General features: G+C 43.1%; 1 pseudogene; it reads left to right on the forward strand.

Moving 5' to 3' along the window:
- Nucleotides 1–8,772: 8,772 nt before the first annotated feature.
- LOC100665555 (SERPINE1 mRNA-binding protein 1-like) lies at nucleotides 8,773–11,120 on the forward strand (annotated as a pseudogene).
- The last annotated feature ends 1,217 nt before the right edge of the window (nucleotides 11,121–12,337 follow it).

The raw sequence follows: 12,337 nt of genomic DNA on the forward strand, positions 1-12,337 counted from the left end.
GGGTATAAGATCATATCATCTGCAAATAGGGATACTTTTACTTCTTTGTTACCAGCTTGGATGCCCTTTATTTCTTTTTCTTGCCTTACCGCTCTGGTTCAGACCTCCAGCAAAATGTTGAATAAAAGTGGTGGTACAGGACATCCTTGTGTGGTTCCCATTCTGAAGGGCAATGCTTTCAGACTCTGTCTACTACGATGTTGGCTGTTGGCTTTGTGTAAGTGTCCTTTATTATGTTGAGGAATTTGCCTTCTATGTCTATTTTGCTAAGTGTTTTTATCATGAATGGGCATTGGACTTTGTCAAATACCGTTTCTGCATCAATCGATAATATCAGCTGGTTCCTATCTTTTATTTTATTTATGTGATGGATAACATTGACTGTTTCTCAAATGTTGAAGCAGACCTGCATGCCTGGCGTGAATTCCACTTGGTCATGGTGAATTATTTTCTTTGATATGTTTTTGAATTCTATTGGCTAGAATTTGTTGAGGATTTTTGCATCTAAGTTCATGGGGGATAAAAAAGTTCATGGGGGATATTGGTGTTTAATTTTCTTGTTGTGTTGTGGCGTTACCTGTTTTTGGTATCAGGGTTACGCTGGCTTCATAGAAAGAGTTTGGGAGTATTCCATCCTTTTCTATGCTCTGACATACCTTTAGTAGTACTGGTGTTAACTATTCTCTGAAAGCTTGATAGAATTCTCCAGTGAAGCCCTCAGGGCCAGGGCCTTTTTTTTCCCTTGGGAGAATTTAAATTACCTCTTCAGTCTCTTCTTATAAGTTTATTTTGTTGTTCTACCTATGTCTGTGATAGTTTAGGTAGGTAGTGTGTTTGTAGACATTTGTCCATTTCCTCTAGGTTTTCAAATTTGTTAGAGTACAATTTTTCATGATAATCTGATATGATTCTTTAAATTTCAGTAGGTTTCTGTTTTGATATTTCCCATTTCATTTCTTATTCAAGTTACTTGCTTTGTCTGCTGTTTTTCTTTTATCAGTCTGGACAATGGTTTATTGATTTTGTTGATCTTTCCAAAGAACCAGCTTTCAGTCTTGTTAACTCTTTCAATTGTTTTTCTGTTCTCTATTTCATTTATTTCTGCTCTAATTTTTATTATTTCCTTTCTTCCAGTGCCGAAGGGATTTTTTTTACTGCTGTCTCTCTATTTGTTCAAGTTGTAGGGTAAATGTTTTGATTTTGGCCCTTCTTCTTTTTGGATCTGTGCATTTACTGCGAAAATGACCTCTGAGCACTGCTTTTGCTATGTCCCAAAGGTTCTGATTGAATGTGTTTTTGTTCTCATTTGATTCTGTGACTGTCTTTGTTCTTCCCTTAATTTCTTCTATAACCGAGTAGTTTTTGACCAAAGTGTTGTTCAGTTTCCATGTATTTAATTTTTTTCTTTGCTCTTTCTGTTATTCATTTCCACCTTTTATGGCTTTATGGTCAGAGAAGATACTTTGTAATATTTCAATGTTTTGGGTTCTGTTAAGGCTTGCTTTTGTGGCCTAGTATGTGGTCTTCTCTAGAGAGTGTTCCATGTGTGTTGCAAAAGAAAGTATACTTGGCTGCTGTTGGATGGAGTGTTTTGTATATGTCTATGAGGTCAGGTTGGTTGATTGTGGTATTTAGATCGTCCATGTCTTTACTGAGTTTCTTTTTGGATATTCTGTCCTTCACCAAAAGTGGCGTATTGAAGTCTCTTACTATTATTGTAGCCCTAAGTCTCTTTTCAATGCTGTTAGAGTTTCTTTTATGTATTTTCAAGCCCTGTCATTGGGCACATAAATATTTATTGTGGTTATGTCCACCTGGTATATTGACCCTTTAATCATTACATAGTGTCCTTCCTTATCCTTTGTGGTGGATTTAAAGTCTATTTTGTCAGAAATTAATTTTGCCACCCCTACTATTTTGGTCATTACTCTTTTTTGGTCATTGTTTGGTTGATGTATTTTTTCCATCCTTTGAGTTTTAGTTTGTTTGTGTCTTGAAGTCTAATGTGTGTCTCTTGTGGGCAACATATAGATGGATAGTGTTTTTTATCCATTCTGTCACTCTCTGTCTCATTATTAGTGCATTTAGTCCATTTACATTCAGCATAATTATCGGTAGGTATGAGTTTAGTGGTGTCATGTTGGTATCTTTTTTGTGTGTTGTTGACAGTTCCTTTTTTCCACCTCATTTTTTGTGCTGAGTATTTTATCTCTATATATTGTCTTTTCCTCATTTTCATTGTTGTTGATTTTGTTTTTCCTGCATCTTTATGTTTTTCTTGTATTTTATTTTGATGTGTAGAATTGTAGTCTCCTTTGTGGTTACCTTATTATTTACCCCTATTTTTCTAAGCTTAAATCAAACTTTTATCTATCTATATTGCCTTGACTTCCTCTCCATATGAAAGATCCATGACTTCATTTTTTATTCCCTCTTTATTGATTTAATGTTGTTATCTTTTACATATTGATGTTCCCGTTTCCCTGTTTTTAGGGTTTCAGCATTGATTTATTTTTGTGACTTCCCTATCTAGGTTGATATTTGGTTGTTCTGTCCTGTGTTCTAGTTTTGAGTTGTTTTCTGATGTTATTAATTTTCTGACCTGAGGACTCCCTTTAGTATTTCTTGTAATTTTGGCTTGGTTTTTACAAATTCCCTTAACTTCTTTTTATCTGGAAATGCCCTAATTTTGCCATCATATTTGGGAGTCAGTTTTGCTGGATATATAACACTTGGCTTTTGGATTTCCATTTGCTCTCTGTCTATGGATTCTTGCAGCCTGTTAAATTTGTCATTATGCCATTATATAACCTTCTTATGTTCATCTGTTGCTTTGTCTGTGTGTTCCTTGACGTGGTCTCCATTTTTCCTAATCTCCTTTTTGATCTCTTAAAGAACTCTGTATATTAATCTTTTGAATTCTGCCCCTAGAAACTCCAAGACCCTCTCTCCCTCCAAGAGGTTTCTTGGTCCTTTGTTTTGGTCACTTGCTGAAGCCATCATGGTGTGCCTCTTTATATGATTTGATATTGACTGTTGACTCTGAACCACCAAAAATGTATTATATTTATTTCATGTTTGCTTACTGTGTCCTAGCTTCTTGTTTTGTTTTGTTTTGGTATGCCCAAGTAGTCTGGTCATGTGAGCTACATTGATTATTGGCGTCTTTGAAGCTCTCAGGTCCTGTCACCAGGTGGTTAGACGTGTTACTAGGTACACAAACCCAGGAGTCCATTTACTTTTCTTGAGTGGGTACACTTCAGGTGTCCAGGTCACTGGTCATCGAGTGCGTGGTGCAGGGTGTCACCTACAATCCTAGAAGGGCAGGACTACGCAGGGGTTATTGGAGCAGGCACAGGTATCTGATTGCAGTTGGGGGTTATGTGCTGAACAAGGTTAGGGGGATGACAGCTGCCACTGAGCGCCTGAGTGGAATTTATGTCCCTGTTCCCTAGAGTGTGTAAGTGGGTGAATTTTGTAACTGGACTCTGGGTACCCAGTACTGTTGGCTGTAGAGACTGAGAGGCAACACTTATTCTCAGACCCCTGTTGCGGGTGGCTAGGTGGAGTGAGTGGAGCCACCAGTCCTCAGGCCCCTGATGTGGGTAGGTAAGGATCCTGCTATATGGGCAGGGTGGTGTCAGATGTCATGAATCTGCCACTCCCCGTTAGCTGTTGCAGTTGAAAATAGGCTTCAGGTATATACCCTGTTGTACTGTGGTAATGAGGGCGTATGCTGTAGAAATGGCCCCACACAGGTCTAGGTAGGGGTGAAGGGCATTCAAAGTCTGTGGATCCTTTGTGCCTGTATCTAGCCAAAGGGGCTGTGCCTGCCCTGAGTTCCTGATTTAGGGGAGCTGGCAGATTATTTTTTCCTGTTTGTTAATTTGTTCCCTCTCCACAGCTGGCAGAATGGCTTGGGATGAGCTACAGGTTGTACTTGTGGCCCAGGGGGCAAGGCAATGGCTGTACCAGAGTGGGGGGAGGGGGTGAGTAAGTGGGGTAGAGGTATTTCCCAAAGGGAAGAAGGGATTTTTTCATCCATTGTGGTAGGTTAGACACTTCCACTTAACATTCACAGATTCAGCACTGCTTCTCCCTGGTTCCGGAGGCTTGAGCAGACTCTCCACCGCTCAGTTTCTTCAGGTGTGGAAAATGCATCCCGAGCACTGCTGCTTGCCTTAGGCAGTGTGAGCCAGCTGATCTAGACTCCAAGGTGCTGGCCAGATCAGGTCTGGCAAATCCTTGGTGCTTCTGAACTGTGTCTCCCTCCCTGTAACACTCAGTCCAGATCCTCAACTTTGTATTTGGTGTTCAGGGCTCCTACATTGTAATACATAATTGATTCAATTGTTTCTTCAGGTCTTTGTTGTAAGTGGGAACATAGGAAGCATCTGACTAGCCCACCATCTTGGCGCCACCTTCCCTCAATCTCTCTTGTGATATAAAAGTGCAGATGGAGCCAAGTAAGCAGGCAAACAGAATGGGGGAAGATAGATGCCACACCAGATGAGATCTCCATGGAACCAAGAAAGAGAAGTTGAAGAGTGATAGGGACCGTCTCCTAGAGCCAACAGAGAGTCTTCCCCTATAGCTGGCACTCTGAATTCAGACTTCTAGCATCTTAAACTGTGAGAAAATGCATTTGCTAAAGCCACCCACTTGAGGTATTTCTGCTGTAATAGCACTTGGTAACTAAGACAATAACCTACTATATGCTCTATCCTAAAGTCTATGTGCACTGGAGAAGAATGTATGTACTACTGATGTTGTGTGGAGTGTTCTATATAGTTCTACTAGGTCTAGTTGGTTTAGAGTGTTGTTCAAAGCCTCTATTTCCCTATTGATGTTCTGTATAGACATTCTGTCCATTTTTGAAACAACTAAGGCTGTAGAACTATTTCTACGCTCAGTTCTGTCATGTTTACTTCATCTGTTTTAGGGCTCTGTTGTTAGGTAATATCTTAATGAATTGACCCTTTTATCAGTGTGTAGTGTCCTTGTCTGTTGTAACAGATTTTGACCTAAAGTCTATTTTGTCTGATATTAATACAGCCATCCAACTCTTTTGGTTGCTATTTGCATAGAATTTCTTTTTCCCATCCTTTCAGTTTCAACCCATTTGTGTATTGGATCTAAAGTGCATCTCTTGTAGACAGCATATCGACACATGAAAACTTAGGGAAAGAAGTCTTTACCTAATATACAAATGGGAATCACTAGTATGTAGAGGGCAGTTTAAGTCATGAAAGTGGTTGTGAATGAGCGGAATGACTCGAGAATACAGTCAAGAACACAACTTTGGGGCATTCTTACTGGGAGATAGGGGCATGTCTCTCAACCTTACTTTCTTCAGAGGTGACTTTTTTGGGCCCTGATGTCCTCTCTGGAGCCCTGGTGGCACAGTGGTGAAGAAATCACTTGCTAACCAAGAGGTCGACAGTTCAAATCCACACTGCTTGGAAACACCATGGGACAGTTCTGTTCTGTCCTGTGGGGTTGCTGTGAGTCGGAATGGACTCTATGGCGACAGGTTAATGTCCACTCCAGCCCGAAGAGCTTTTGACAATTGTTGCACACACTTATTTCAGACTGTTGCATCTGAAGGCCAGGTGGCCAAGGATCAAGTGTATTTTTTGTCATAGCATACAGCAGGTGCTCAATAAAGCTTTGTTGAGTAAACAAATATCAGTGTAGACTGGTCGTGTACTTATCTTACGTCTAATGAAGTTATGCCAGATAGCAGTTGTAAGATTCTTCTTTAAATGTTATGAATTTTGGTTGATAACTGATTTTCTCTAGTGATCAGGGTATTGGAAGAGGAGACTCTGGCAACTCTGTAATGCTCTTCAGAGACCGGAAGCATAAAGGTCGTTGAGGCCGTGGACATTTCAGCCTGGGAGTATGTGGAGGAGGCTGCTGATGAGACCCACATGGCCAGTTGGATGGGTAAGGAAGACAAGAGCTGGGTAGCAAAGTAGAGTGCCAGTCATGTGGTAGAGTGTGATGCCAGTCATGTGTGGGAGGGGGGCCCCTTCCCTGTGGGCAAATTAGGGAGTGGGGACTCCAGCTGTGTTTGGGAGGGGAATCAAGGCCCAGGAACACAGTTGGGAGGGTAAAGGGGAAGAGTGTGGCAGAGGTCCAGAAAGACAGCTGGGAGGAGGAGGAGGAGGGTCTAGCCTAGGTCCAATAACACAGCTGGGAGAAGATGGACTGTATGGTTAAGGTCCAGGAACACAGATGGGAGGAGGTAGGGGAGGTTTTGGCCAAGGTCCAAGAACACAGCTGGGAGGCGGTAGGGGACGTTTTAGCCAATGTCCAGGAACACAGCTGGTAGGAGGAGGTGGAATGGCTGGATAAGATCCAGGAATACAGCTGGGTGGAGGCAGAGAAGGTTTGGGTCAAGGTCCAGGAACACAGCTGGGAGGGGGAGGGGAGGTTTTGTCCAAAGTCTAGGAACACAGCTGGGAGGAGGTGAGGGAGTTTTTGGCCAAGGTCCAGGAACGTAGCTGGGAGGAGGAGGGACAGGGTGTGTCCAAGTCTAGGAACACAGTTGGGAGCAGGAAAGGGAGGGCCTGGCTTTGTTGAGGAAAATATTGGGAGAAGGAGGAGGTGGGTCTGGCTGAAGTCTAGGAACACAGGTGGGAGGAGGAGGTGAAGGGTCTGTCCAAGGTCTAGGAACACAGCTGATGAGAGGAGGTGGAGAGTCCTTCCAAGTTCTAGCAACACAGTTGGGAGGAGGACTAGGGCTTGACCAAGGTCCTGGAGCACAGCTGGTAGGAGAAATGGTAAGGGTCTGGCAGAAGTCCAGGCACAGCTGAGAGGAAGAGGTGGATGGTGGGGCCTAGGTCCAGGAGCACAGCTGGGTGGAGGTGGGTCTTTCCAAGTTCCAGGAACACAGTTGGGATGAAGAGGTGGAGGTACTGACTGAGGTCCAGGAACACAGCTGGGACAAAGAGCAGGATAGCCTATCCAAGTTCCAGGAACACAACTCAGAGGAGGAGGGAGAGGGTCTGGCCAAGGTCCAGGAACTCAGGTGGGAGGAACAGGTGGAGGGTATGGCCAAGATCCAGGAACACAGCTGGGAGGAGTGGAAGGAGACTCTAGCCTAGGTCCAGGAACACAGTGGGGAAGAGGAGGGGGAGGGTCTGAACAAGATCCTCAGCACATCTGGGAGGAGGAAGTCCAGAGTCTGGCAGAGGTCCAGGAATACAGCTGGGAGGAGTTGGTGGAGGGTCTGACTGAGGTCAAGGAACACACCTGGGAGGACGTGGTGGAGTGTATGGTGAAGGATCCAACCAAAGCCTCGGAAGACATCCTGGTAGAGTACATGGCCCACTCCCCATGTGTGCTGAAATCGTCCTGGGCAAAGAAGGTCTCTCCTGCAGCCCTCTGATTCTGCTGAATAAAAACAGTTAAATTTTTTCAAATATTCCTGTAGAACAGACCAAAGCACTTCAAAATATAAAAGCTGTAACAAAAAGATGTGGGTGTCGTCACCTGGCACCTTCCCCTCCACCAGCTCTCTGAAGATCAGCATCAGGAGGTGGAGCGAAGATGTCAGAATAGACAGACGCTTCTGGTGGGCCCTCTTTACAACAAAGACCCGAAAAACAAGTCTTCATGAGTATATTTATGACAGGCTAGGCGCCCTGAGCATCAAAGGCAAGCTTGGAAAACAAACTGAGGGGCAGGGGGAGGAAGAGACGGTTCAGAAGCAGAGGGGACTTACCAGACCTGCATCGTGGAGAGCCCTCAAGCACCATTCCTGGGAGCGGTGGTGACAGGCTGGCACTAGTGTTTGGCCACAGTTTCCTCAGGAAGAAGCAGCCAGCCACACAGCCTAGTCACACCTCCGGAACTAGAGAAGAATGGCGCTCTTGGCAAAAGCTAAGTACTTGTATGGATTTCACCACACCCCCACCCCTGCCTACTCCCACGCCGGCTTCAGTGGCTGACTTCTATGGGCCGAGATAGGCCCTGTTGAGTGCCTAGAGCCATGCTCCCAGCCTTGGAGATAGAATAAACTTGAAATTGGGGGAAAAGATAATTTGCCAGCTCCACTAACTGGGGGAGCTGAGGACAGACGCATCTCCTGTCCAGGCATAAACGGTCCATGGACTTTGAGTACCTTCCCCTCTGCATGGACCTGTGTGGGCCTATTTCAGAAGAATAGGCCCCTGTTGGCAGACTCCAACCATTTCAGCTGTGCAGTGGAGAGGTGGGTGTTTGATGTTTGACATTGCTTTGCCTATTAAACAGGGTCCTCACCAACCCACATCATGGGCATAAGGACTGGTGGCTCCACTCAGGTCACCGAGCCACCCACAACAGGGGTCCAAGGATAACTGGTACCTCCCAGTCCTTACAACCAAAAACATTGGGTGCCCATGGTCTGTCTGCAGAACCCACCTATCTGCTCTAGGGAACAGGGACATGCTTTCCTCAGAGACACATGGGGGACGATTCTCAGCCCCCTGCCTTGTTCAGAGTGTGATCCCCTGCGGTAACCAGATACCATTACCTACACCAATCACCCCTGTCCCTCTAAGACTGTAGGACAGAGCCTGTACCACACACTTGATGATCAGCTACCTGGACACGTGAGCTGAATTCATACAAGAAAAGTGAATGGACTCCTAGACTGATATACCTGAGAACAGCTCTAGCCACTGGGGAAAGGATGTCAGAGCTCCAAAGGCAAAAATCATCAAATTAGCTCACTCAACCAACCCATTTGGGCATATCAAAACAAAACAAAGGCCATCTTGTGGGAAGAGCTGAAGCAGGCACTCTTGGCTCAGCGCGGCCCACAGCAATCTGTGGAGGAACGCACCGCCCAGCCACCATCATGCCTGGGCACTTACAGGAAGGCTTCGGCTGCGTGGTCACCAACCGATTCGACCAGTTATTTGACGACTAATTGGATCCCTTCGAGGTGTTGAAGGCAGCAGACAACAAGAAATAAGAAGCCGGCGGGGGTGGTGTTGGGGGCCCTGGGGTCAAGAGCACAGCTCAGGCCGCAGCCCAGACGAACTCCAATGTGGCAGGCAAACAACTGCATAAAGAGTCCCAGAAAGACCGCAAGAACCCACTGCCGCCCAGTGCTGGCGTGGTTGACAAGAAAGAGGAGATGCAGCCACCCATGGCACTTAAGAAAGAAGGAATTAGACGTGTTGGAAGAAGACCTGATCAGGAACTTCAGGGTGAAGGGAAAATAATGGATAGAAGACCAGACAGGCAACCACCTCGGAAAAGACGATTTGAAAAACCACTTGAAGAAAAGAGTGAAGAAGGAGAATTTTCAGTTGATAGACCAATCATTGACCGGCCTATTCGGGGCCATGGTGGTCTTGGAAGAGGTTGAGGAGGCCGTGGACGTGGAATGGGCCAAGGACATGGATTTGATTCTCGTGGCAAATGTGAATTTGATAGGCATAGTGGAAGTGATAGATCTGGCCTGAAACACGAAGACAAGTGGGGAGGTAGCAGATCTCACAACTGGGGGACTGTCAAATATGAATTAACTGACTTGGATCAATCAAATGTGACTGAGGAAACACCTGAAGGTGAAGAACATCCAGTGGCAGACACTTGAGAATGAGGAGAACGAAGTTGAAGAGGTAAAGGAAGAGGGTCCAAAAGAGATGACATTGGATGAGTGGAAGGCTATTCAAAATGAGAATCGGGCAAAAGTAGAATTTAATATCTGAAAACCAGATGAAGGTGCTGATGGGCAGTGGAAGAAGGGACTTGTTCTTCACAAGTCAGAGAGTGAAGAGGTTCATGCTGAAGATTCGGTCATGGATCATCATTTCCGGAAGCCAGCAAATGATATAACGTCCCAGCTGGAGATCAACCTTGGAGAACTTGGCCGTCCAGGACGTGGTGGCAGGGGAGGAAGGGGTGGACGTGGGTGTGGTGGACATCCCAATCGTGGCAGCAGGACTGACAAGTCAAGTGCTTCTGCCCCTGATGGAGACGACCCAGAGGCATTCCCAGCTCTGGCCTAACTGGATGCCATAAGACAACCCTGCTTAAAGATCCCAAACAACTAAGAAATTAAAAAAAAAAAGACTCATTCATACCATTCACAGCTAAAGACTGAATTTTATCTGTTTGGAAAATGAACTTCTTTTGCTACACAGAAGTAACAAATATGGTAGTCAGTTTTGTATTTAGAAATGTATTGGTAACAGGGATGTTTTCATAATTTTCAGAGATTATGCATTCTTCATGAATACTTTTGTATTGCTGCTTGCAAATAAGCATTTCCAAACTTGAAATATAGGTGTGAACAGTGTGTACCAGTTTAAAACTTTCACTTCATTTGTGTTTTTTAATTAAGGATTTAGATGTTCCCTCAATTACAAAGTGATTTTAAATATTAGACATAATATTGGTTTTAATACCTGCTTTGTGTTTTCACACATGGTCAGCTGAGACATGTAAACTTGATATGTCAAATTTTATGCTGTGTGGAATACTAACTACTTTATGTATTTTAATTTAGTTTTAATATTTTCATTTTTGGGGAAAAATCTTTTTTTCAATTCTCATGATAGCTGTTATATATGCTAAATCTTTATATACAAAACTATCAGTACTTGAACAAATTCAAAGCACATTGGTTTATTAACCCTTGCTGCTGCAGTGATGCATGGTTCATTAGGTTCAAATTATACTTGTTCACGATTTTAACTATATGACTTTTCCATTTAAAAAAGCAAATTAGATACATTATAGGTGAAAGTTGTTTAAGCTTATTGTTGATAGACAAATCCTGTCGAGTGAAGTAGTTACATGGGTATGGATTTTTTCCCCCTCCAACAGAGTAGTGGAATAGTTTGATTTGGCTAATGCATAATATTTAAACTATGTAAAATAAGTGTCTGGCCCTTCAGTATGATTTGTATATTTGAAAGGTCCCCAAATCAAAATTGTACTTCTTTAAACAACTCTTTAACCCTTCCTTGTTCTGAAGAAACCAAAGGGCACTGGCTAGTATGGTGAGAGGGGGAGGATTTTAATTTCTGGAATTTGGAAAGCAGGCAGCTTTACATTATAAGGTTGGAACAGCAGCATTATCCATGAAATACAAACAAAAATCTTAAAAAAAAAAAAAAAGCAAGAAGCTACAACACAGTAAGCAAACATAAAAAACTAATACAATAACTTATACATGGCTCAGAGACAACAGTCAATATCAAGTCACATAAAGAAACAGACCATGATCGCCTCAACAAGCTCTCAAAACAAAGAGTCAAGGGATCTTCTAGGTGAAAGTGCATTCCTGGAATTATCAGAGGCAGAATACAAGAAATTAATATACAGAACCCTTCAAGACATCAGGAAGGAAATGAGGTAATATGCAGAACAAGCCAAGGAACACACAGATAAAGCAATTGAAGAAATTAAAAAGATAATTCAGAAACATAGTGAAAAATTTAAAAAGCTGGAAAAATCCATAGGCAGACAGCAATCGGAAATCTGGAAGCTTAACAATAAAACTACAGAAGTAAATGCAATAGAAAGTCAGAGGAGCAGAACTGAACAACTGGAAGGCAGAATTCCTGAACTTGAAGATAAAACACTTGGCACTAATATATTTGAAGAAAAATCAGATAAAATAATTTAAAAAAATGAAGAAAACTTAAGAATCATGTGGGACTCTATCAAGAGAAATAACCTGTGAGTGATTAGAGTACCAGTCCAGGGAGGGATAACAGAAAATACAGAGAGAATTGTTGAAGATTTGTTGGCAGAAAACTTCCCTGGTATCGTGAAAGATGAAAAGATATCTATCAAAGATGCTGGTCGAACTCCACATAAAGTAGGTGTTAAAGTCACCAAGACATATTATAATCAAATTAGCCAAAACCAAAGATAAAGAGAGAATTATAAGAGCAGCTAGGGATAAATGAAAAGTCACCTACAAAGGAGAGCCAAAAAGAATAAGCTCGGACTACTCAGCAAAACCATGCAGGCAAGAAGGCAATGGGAATCCTCACGAGAGCATTAAAACAACAACAACAAAAACGTTGCTGTTGCGTCCAACCTACAGCGACCCTATAGGACAGAGTAGAACTGCCCCATGAGCTTTCCAAAGAGTGACTGTTGGGTTGGAACTGCCAACCTTTTGGTTAGCAGCCTAGTTCTTAACCACTGTGCCACCAGGGCTGCCACAGAAGCATAGTCATCAATAATATTTTAAAACTGTAATTCTTAGTTTGTGTCATTTTCAATGGAGGTAATTGTTGTGTTTGTTGATTTTGATAACCTCAAAGAATTTTAAATTTCAGCTTTCTGAACCGTCTTTCATAGGATCCATTGGGAT

Source organism: Loxodonta africana, chromosome 12, assembly GCF_030014295.1.
Source record: "Loxodonta africana isolate mLoxAfr1 chromosome 12, mLoxAfr1.hap2, whole genome shotgun sequence".
Taxonomy (NCBI): Eukaryota; Metazoa; Chordata; class Mammalia; order Proboscidea; family Elephantidae; genus Loxodonta; species Loxodonta africana.